This window comes from Trachypithecus francoisi, unplaced genomic scaffold, assembly GCF_009764315.1.
Source record: "Trachypithecus francoisi isolate TF-2019V2 unplaced genomic scaffold, Tfra_2.0 Lachesis_group5, whole genome shotgun sequence".
Lineage (NCBI taxonomy): Eukaryota > Metazoa > Chordata > Mammalia > Primates > Cercopithecidae > Trachypithecus > Trachypithecus francoisi.
In genome coordinates, this window is record NW_022681470.1 from 109,572,228 (window position 1) to 109,581,973 (window position 9,746).

General features: G+C 43.4%; 1 pseudogene; it reads right to left on the reverse strand.

The window, feature by feature from the left end:
- Nucleotides 1-849: 849 nt before the first annotated feature.
- Nucleotides 850-1,169, reverse strand: LOC117076656 (annotated as a pseudogene).
- Between the last annotated feature and the right edge of the window lie 8,577 nt (nt 1,170-9,746).

A 9,746-nucleotide genomic window follows, 5' to 3' on the forward strand; every position in this document is an offset into this window, starting at 1 on the left:
GAAACGTCTTCTGCAAAGAGTCTCTTCAAATGTGTGGCTTGTCTTTTCATTTTCTTAGCAGTGTCTTTCAATGAGTAAAATTTTTAGTTTTGATGAAGTCCAATTTCTTTTTTTTTCTTTTATGGATTGTATTTTTGGTGCCATAGCTGAGAAATTTTTACCTGAGACTCAAGTTAACACACATTTTTCTTCTATTTTTTAAGAAGTCTTATAGTTTTAGGTTTTACATTTAGATCCATGATCTATTTTGAATTAATTTTTGTGTGTAGTAAAATGTGTGGATTGAAGTTTATTTTTATTTATTTTTAATTTAATTTAATCTTTTTATCTTTGGGCAGCCTTTCCAGCCAGGGCATGCTCAGAGAGACTTCTTATTTTTTATTTTTGATAAGATATCCAATAACTTCAGCACCATTTGTTGAGAAGTTATCGTTTCTCCACTGAGTTGCCTTTGCACTTTTGTCAAAAATCAGTTGTCCATATATGTGTGCGTCATTAGTTCTTTTTTTTTAAAAAGAAGACGTGACCATTTCATAAACTTAATGAGCCATATCAGTTGTTCATTATGAAGACGTGATGCTTCATAGCCTTGGATCCTTTCTTGAGGTTTGTGGTTGAATCTAGTTTCACAACTTGCTCTAGGCACTGGCCTCAGATTAGGATAGAATTATTCCTATGAGGCCAGATAACTTTTTTTTTGTTTGTTTTAAAGGGTAGAATTAATATTTGTTTGTCATTTATAATCAGATGGCAGTTGGGTATATAGTCTCCATACTTCATTATTTTTGGTAAATAAAAGACTACAAGTTTTAAATAGTTAATGGCTCATTATGTTGTCAGAAAACATGATTAGACTAATTTATTAATGGTGGCTTCAAGTTTTCCCTTATTAGCTCCAAAAACTGGAGCCCACACATCTTTCATTCCTTTTAAAAAAACTGGAAGATGGCATACATTTCTTCATACTCTGAAGCGAACATCCCATCCTGACAGTTATCCACATCTGCTTTGAGGAACCCCACGCTGGAATACTTTTCAGCAAGGGAATGAAAGAAGGGCTTGATCATTTTGCAAGGCCCACATCACGTGGCTGAGAAGTCAACTACAAGTTTATCCCCTGCAGCATCTGAGCCTTCCTGAAAAGCAAACTTGCTCTTCTGCTTCACCATTTTGACTGTTGGGGTCTGATGACTGACTGTAAGAACCGATGGAAATGGATTCAAAGTGCTGGACCGAGCTTTGGCCAGAGGACCTTTGTCTTTTGAATTGTCCTCTAAACCCTGATGTTGAACTCATTTTCTAACAGGAAGGACAGACTAGTATTTCTGTTTTCTGGTTGACTGATCGGTTTTCCTGATTGTCCTTAATGCCACATCTGGGTTTTCACTGGGTCCCAGCTAGCTCTCTTCTTTTCTCCCCTAAATGAAAACTTTAATGACTTTACTTAATCTAGTCAGTCTCTGCCCTCAGGTATCTGAAATATGAGCCTCTTAGACCAAAGATAGGCAGTTTAATTTTATCAAAGACCATGAGCCTGGGGGGAGGAAATCAGTCAAAGGTCACTTAATAAACCAGCTTAATTGAAGTGGTTTGGTCTCCTTAGGGAAATGTAAAATATTCAACTCAGCAGCTTAAAAATGTTTTTATTGAGATATAACTCACATATCATAAAATTTACCCTTTAAAGTTGCACATTTCAGTGGTTTTTATTATATTCACAAAGTTGTGAACCATCATCACTATCTAACTCTACCCTAAAATAAATCTTATACCCATTAAGCAGTCACTTTTCATTTTTCCCTCCTCCCAGCCCCAGGCAACCATTAATCTACTTTCTGTCTCTATGAATTTGCCTATTCTGGATGTTTAACATAAGTGGCATCATACAATATGCGGGCTTTAATATCTGACTTCTTTATATAGCATAATGTTTTCAAGGTTCATCCATGTTGTGGCATGTACCAGTACTTCATTCTTTGTGGCTGAATAATAATCCATTGTGTGGATATACTTCATTTGGCTTATCCATTCATCACTTGATGGATATTTGGGTTCTTTCTACTTTTTGGAAATTACAAATGATGCTTCTGTGAACATTTGAGTATGAGTTTTTATGTGGACACATGTTTTCAATTCTCTTGGATATATAGCTAGGAGTTGAATTGTTGGGTCATATGGTAACTCTTTATTTAACTTTTTGAGGAATTGCCAAACTGTTTCCCAAGGCAGCCATATTATTTTACAGTTTTACCAACAATGCATGAGAGTTCCAATTTCTGCACATTCTTTTCAACAATTGTTATTATCCATTTTAAAAATTATAGCCATGCTTGTGGATATGAAGTGATATGTCATTCTGGTTTTGATTTGCATTACCCTAATGACGAATGATGTTGAACATCTTTTCATGTGCATGTTGGCTATTGTATACTTTATTTGAAAAAATGTTTATTCAAATTCTTTGCCCATTTTTAATTGGGCTGTCTTTTTACTTTCTTTGTTATTATTATTATTTTAGAGATGGGGTCTTTCTGTGTTGCCCAGGCTGGCCTTGAGCTCCTTAGCTCAAGTGATCCTTCTCCCTCAGCCTCCTGAGTAGCTGGGATTATGGGTGCTGGCTTATTTTTGTACTTTCTTAATAGTGTACTTTGAAGCACAAAATTTTTAGTTTTGATGAAGTCCAATTTATTTATTTTTTTCTTTTGTTGCTTATGACCATCTGCTTTTTAAATTAAACTCAGAAATCCTAAAGCTTTTCCATTAAGCACAACAAATAATAAAACTACATATCTTAATTCCATGTTGTAGCAACTTAAGGGAGTAGAATTGATATCAGGGAAAGTGAGAAGATGGGGGTAGACTCTTTACTTGGACTTTAGACCTCAAAGTATGAATGTTACCAACTGCCTTTGAGCATTGAGCACATAATCATCAAGGATAACTAACTCTTTGGGAACTGCCCTAATCATTAAACCTTTAGTAGCTTTCTTCTGGAAGGGGAGAAGCCCCTGCTACCCAGAGGGAGCTCACTCCCTGCACTGCAGCAGTGTTACCTAAGGACAAGTGAAAATGAAGATAAAGTGTCAGAAAAAGGGAGAACTTTGCAGTTAGGCTGTTGGGAGTCTCCATTGGGTTTTCTGGAACTAGGTGCTGCAACAGAGGTAGAAGTGCAAAGGGGAGGACATCTGTGAATGGAAAAGGGAGGAAGCAGTTTGGCCAGGAAGAGCTCTTGGCCTCTGATGTAGACTTGACAAAGCCTCTGCCAGTCTAATGGGGTACTCTAAGCAAAAATCGCTTGTTAGAGGAGTTCCACATTGGTAGAAGAGGGATGGGCCATTGTGCTACCACCTTGCTCAGCCATTGGCTGGGAGCTGCCTTAAGAAGAGAGTGACTGTGGCTTAAAAACTGAGGTGGTCCTTGAAGGAACTAATTGCTGGGGGCAAATAAACCAACATTCTTGGTAGCAGGGGAGTGAGTCCTTTATTGAAGGGGCAATGTAAGCATGGAATCTCCATGTCTGCCATACAGACAAACATGCAACATGTGACCTTAGGCAACCACTCTTCCTCAGTTTTTCCATCTGTAAAATGGAGACAATGCTTTCCTTACAGGGTTGTGGGAGGATTAAATAAGGCAAGAATGAACATAGTGTCTGATTCAGCACAGGCATTCGATAAGTATTAGTTCTTCCCTTTCCCCCAGATGAAAATAAGCCAAGGGAACATTCTGTTCTGCAAACCAGTTCCCACCCTGCTCTTTCTAAACTTCATTTTCTTTCAATTTCCAGGAGGAGACCAAGTCTCTGTGGCAGTTTCCTGATCTTCTGGATATGCTGCCATGCTGTCCCAAGGCTGGTGGTGTACCCTGACTTGTTCCTTTCCTGACTTTCTCAGCCGGGAGACTGAAAGCTCTCTTTGACTGTTGGCCCTCCCAGGCAGAGTCCACTGGCTGTTAGGGTGAAATGGGGCTGATGCTTCCTGGAATCCACCAGAAGTATGCAAATTGCACCATCTCTTTCAGCTGCCTGCGCCTGCATTCCAGCGAAGATTCCTGTAAGAAGAAACCATCCTGTTCCTCTTTGTAAGTGCCTCATTAAAGCTGGAGGACAAATTCCTCCTGCTTCACTTGCCCTGGGAGGTGAGATAGCACCTGAATAGGAAGAGGAGGATGTGCTCCGCGTGATGTCATCCTTCTTGGGGTATTCTGACCACAGGGACACTGGTGTCCAAGGCCTGGGTACTTCCTCTGTGCCTGATTCACTGGGGAGTCTCACCTCGTTGGGGTATAAACATGAAATGATTTTATTTCTTCCAGTAACTGCCCTGGCTGGGCTGTGCCAGATCTCTCTTTCCTGCTGAGGAGCTGCTCCCTTAACGATGTCTTGGTCTGGTTCCATAACTTTTCAGCCACTTTCGGTTACTATAACAGTCTCATTCCAGTAATTAAGACTCAGCCTCTTATATTTTTAAAACTTTCATCGCAAACTCGATTCAGAGCTCTTCTCTCCCATTCCCTCCACGACAAGTGAGAGTTGGGTCCTGGCTGTTTGGAGCAGTGGAGGGGAAGTAGGTCCTGGCTGGAAGGTGCCTCACCTCCTCCCTCCTTGGGCCTCAGCATCTTTATTTGAGCAGAGGGGAGGGATGGAGAGTAAGAGACCTCTTTACAGGAGTGTCCTTTACCCCTTCCTGTTCTGTGTGGCTCTGTTAGATGCTGAAGATCTCACACCACCCTCCTCCATCACTGAAAACCACCCTTTCCCCCCTTTCCCTTACACAGATGCACCTCCCTTTAGCCTCAACAATGATACAGGCGCCCAATGACCCTTTGTTGACTTGGCCATGGGTACCTGGGCAAACCCTCAGCTCCTGCCCTTCTACTGACTTCCGTGCATCTCCATGTAGAGCTGCAGGGCCTGTAGGGATCCTTTCCCATAATCCTTCAAGGACCCCACAGCCCTGGGAAGGAAGAGCTGCCCCCATCTTCTTCCCAGTCATGCTGCCCCAGGATCCTTCGAGCCCTGCTAGAGGGGCTACTGTAGTGGGCCTCTTGCTTTCAGAATCTCCCGGACTCTGATGGGTACCAGTCTCTACATTCAAGTGCAGTCCCAGCCCTCAAAGTAAGTTCATCAGGCATCCCGCTTTTCCTTCCCACAGCTGGGGAGAGGAACAACAAGGGCACGGGCTGCAGTTCTAGGCTCCCAGGATGACAAAGACTCTGACAGTGATCTGTGCCTCTGAGGCATCAGGGAGAGTCTGGATTCCCTCTCCCTTCACACTGGGGCAGGAAAGCACCCCTATCATCTCTACAGGGGTGAGGAGGGTGACTCTCCCTTTTTCTCTCTCAGTTCTGCTCTTGACTGGAGATGGGCTGGGTGCCCGTCCATTTAGAGGTTGCTGGTGCCTTGAGCAGCGGTGTGTGGAGGTGGCTGGCTCCATCTGCTGGTGGCTTGGTGGTAATTCTGTGGGGTTACTTGGCTCCTCTTGGCTGCGGGTCTAGCATAATGGGGAAACACGCTAGGACATGCCCAGCTGCAGGCAGTGCTATCCTGTCTCTTCTCTTTTAACCTGTGTTGAAGTTGTCATTCCTCCTGGAAGGATTTCTTGATTAATTCCTACCGTTTGACATGCTCCTTCACTGCTCACCTCAGCACTCTGACTCTCAATTGGTAGTAAGTTCATGTGCCCACAAACGAAATGTCTCTTGAGTAGTTTTCATGTGTTTTGAGGATAGCTAGTGTTTATTGAGCACTTCCATGTGCCATCTACTGTCCCAAGCATGTCACATACTTCATCTCATCTCCTCACACCACAATCCAATGAGCTAGGTACTGTCACTGTCCCCATTTTACAAATGAGAAAACTGAGATAGAAATGTTAAATAGCATCTCTTAGGTTTACAGTCAGAAAGTGATGTAAAGAGGCACGCTGAACTCGGAGCTTCTACTGTCTACCGACATTCTGTTCTGCCTACTTGGTTTCATACTGTGATCCCTCTGCCTCCTCGCCTCTCCTCATCCCTTACCCCGAAAGCCTTAAATAAGTATATGTGGATCACAGTGAAGTACTCCCCATAAGATTTTTTTTGTTTAGACTAATGGAATCTTCCCAGTTGGGGCTTGTGCAAGAGCTAAACTAGCCCTGGTGAGATTGTGGTCAACAAATAAATGGGCCAAACTGTGTGGTCATGTTGAAGTCGTTAGCACAGGGCCTTTGGACACAAGGACAAATCCTGCTCTAATATCTTAGCTTATTTTTTTCCCAGGGAGGCCTAGAATCCTGACTATATACTCCTGAGAAATACTTTTCATTTGAAAAATGAGAATCTCTATTGTTTGCATAGTGCATTTACTTTCATCGTCTCCTAGATATATTTGCAACCACTCTGAGCAGAAGGTGTTAATATCACTCTTGTTTCATGGGTGAGGAAATGGAGACATGGAGGTTAGTAACTTGTCTGAGGTTACATAGCTTGTATGTGCTGAAACTGGGATCCAGAGCCAAATCTTCTGCCTCCACCCTATCATGTCAAATGGGTGTCCTTACTGCCATTTGCCAAGAGCCTCAGGCTCCTGACTCCTTTCTGTGGGCTCTGTTTCTCCGTGGGCATTTCCTTCACTTTTAGCCATGTCCATGGCCCTTGATCCTGTCTCTTCTAGCCTCCCCACACTGGTTTGACCCACATCCTCTTCATCTTTCTCAAGGGCTGGTAGTACCCCTTGGAATAGGGGGACCCGATCTTGAAGCCTTCTCACCATGGCCCCCAAGGCCCTGAAGGGGCTGTTCATTGCCTTTATCGGCTCTAGTCATGGCGGATGTTATTTATTGTCAGATAAATGTATTTCTAAATAAAACAGAAAACGAACAAATAAACACAGTGACAGAGCTGTAAAAAACCCTGCTGGCTCGCTCACTTGTAGAAAAGCCTGCACAACTAATTAACCCGGATAGACCTCCGTGGTGTTTGGAAACAAGCTTGGAATTCATATTGCCATTCTCAGCTGCTGGAACCAGCCTCTAAATCTTTATTGGGTAGTAGCAAGAGAGAGATACAAAGAGTTATAGAGACAGTAAGAGGCCAAGATGGAAGGAGATAGAGTGACAGAGGAAGATAAACGCAGCTAGCCATCTGCCTCCCTACCCATCCGTATCACCTTAGCTACACTCTGAATCCTAGACAGACAGACAGAGAGACAGATAGACCGTGTTTCCTAAGAGCGAGAGATAGGAGAAAATAGAGCCTTTGTCAAGTTCAGAATACATTTTGCTTTCATATCTTTGAAGTCAGAGAATCAGAGGCTCCTGGACTGGAAGGGGCTTATGAGAGGTCATCTAATTCAGTGGTTTAAGAATTATTTTTAGCAGCAAAACCTTTTCCTGAAAGAAATCATACACAGAAGGGCCATGTATAAAGCAGATGAAAGTGCACCTGCCCCATTTGGAGCTTGCTGCTCCTCCAAGCCCCTCCCCTCTTCCGCCACAGGGCAGGCCCTGTGTCTTCTGGGTCTTCAGGGCTCTGGAGAGCACAGCTGGAAAATTAGAGCTGCTTGGCCTCTGGGTGGCAAGCCTTTGGGAGTGTTCCTGGTTCTTCTCTGGATTTAGGCTTAGCCCAGTTTGAGAGTCCCCCAGAAAGGGGGTGTGGTAGAGTGGATACGCCAGTTGGTAAAAGAGGTGGGTTACCCAAGGGAATGCCTACTCTCTTGCTCTGAACATGTTTGGTTCTTGAACTTTGATATTCACTTTCCCTGGAGATCTTTGTTGGCAGGAACTGAGGAACTGATTTGTTGACCTTGAGGTAAGGATGGCATCTCAGCTGGTGAGCTTCAAGAGCCAACCACCTGACCCAGACTTTGCCTGGAGGAGGCTTGTCATAGCTCCACATCAAGTTCAGGAGGGGAGGCCAAGAGTACAGGAAGAACATCTCCCTTCTCTTTAAGTGTGGCAAGTGGCCAGGGAGGACTTCCCTATAGACCATTCAGCTGTGCTCTACAGGGATGACTGGCGAGCTACCGGGAAATTGTACTTTGTATATTTTTTCTTGCAGAGGAAGGAGGGGCAGTGGCCTGAGGCTGGGAAATCCTCCAGCTGAGTGGCACTGTGGGGATTTGTCTGGCCTCTGCTTCTGGAAGCTCTGTTCTCAGCCTCCAGAGCAGAGCCCTGAGGCTGGGTGGAAAGGCCCCTCTCTTGGAGTCAGTGGTGGATGGGGAAGGACAGGGGAGGAAGACCAGGCACTGTGTTAAGAGCCTTCCTGTCTCCTATTAACCCCGAATGTCCTTGGCTCAGGCCTAGGCAACAAAGAGGGTACAGCAAGAGGAGAAACACAAATCAAGAAGTGATGCTTTTTTTGAAGGAGAAATTATAAATTGCAATTTAATCACATAATCACTTTGACACTCTCAAGCAAGCTAATTTCTTCCCTTGCCTCATTTCATCCACTCGGTGAGATGAATCTTAATGAATAATGTCCTATGAATATTTAATTTTTGATCAATATGAATTTTCTCTGGCATACCTGCTGGAGACATAAATCAGCTTCTTTCTGCCCAACAGAGTGAATTTGGACAGCAGCCTGAGTAGATCTCTGCCCATGGCCACAGAAGATGCCAGCCTGAAGTTTTTGATGTTCTTGTTTGCCACCATCTCAACATTGTGACTTGGACCTCCGTCGGTGCCATCCCTAAGCTGTGTTTTCTAATACTGCTCTATGAGCAGAAGTCTGAAGCCGTGGTTGTCTGGGCAGATAAGATGCATCTGAAACTGACTTTCCACAGGTGGCCCCTTTTCCTTCATCCTTTTTCTTCAATGACTTAAGCCTCCCTTCTGACACTAACTTTATCTTTCCTGGACTCTGGAGACAACTGTTATGGTTCAAAAGATGAAAAGAACCATTCTCAGTTGCTTGAGAAGGCTTCTTTCATGAGATAATACTTAGTATTTGTACAGTATGTTACAGTTTGCAAAGTGACTTCACATATATGTTTTCTTTCCATGTTTTAAAACATCATTGTGTTTGATCTTTCTTTCCTGACTGTGAGGTGAGGAAATAGGGCTGGGTAAGTTCTTTCTTACCCTGGGTCAAGAAGGGTTAGTACTGGAACTCACACGCTTGAAGAATGGCTAAGTTCAAAGCCGGGACAATGGGTCCAAACTGAGCTGTGTATAAAGAGAGATTTAGCAGCTGGGACTAGGGTCTGGAGAAAGAGGGAGGGTATCCTTAACAGGCAAGTTGGAGGTGACCTCAATGAAGAATTGATGACAATAATGGTACTTTTGGAGAAAATACTCCAATTGCTTAAGGCAATAGACAGAGATGGCATGTTTAAAATGTATTTTGGGTGTGTATCCGTATCCTGTACATTTTGTTTTCCTGAGGTTCTCCACCTATGAAAGCAATAGGTTTTAGTGCTTTAGGAAGGGCAGGAACCACCTCAACACAGAGGTTATTGTTCAGTTTAAATCTCAGAGCCAAGTTCTTGTTTTTCAGTCCATCAAGACAAAACAATCTTGAAAGTAAGATTTTGTGTAGAAAGCAAATAAATTTCTAAATTCAGCAACCTCCCAATAATATGATCATAGAATTTCCCTGTAAACAATAGGGTAGAGATAATTCAGATTATGGTATGATGGAAGTCACTTGGGAAGCTCACCCCTTCTCACCTGAGGGGCGTGGAGAAAGAAGGGAGAGGTGGAGGAAGGACGATGGAGTCAGAGTGCTGGGTCCTCATTTTTATTCCTGTAGGTCAAATCACT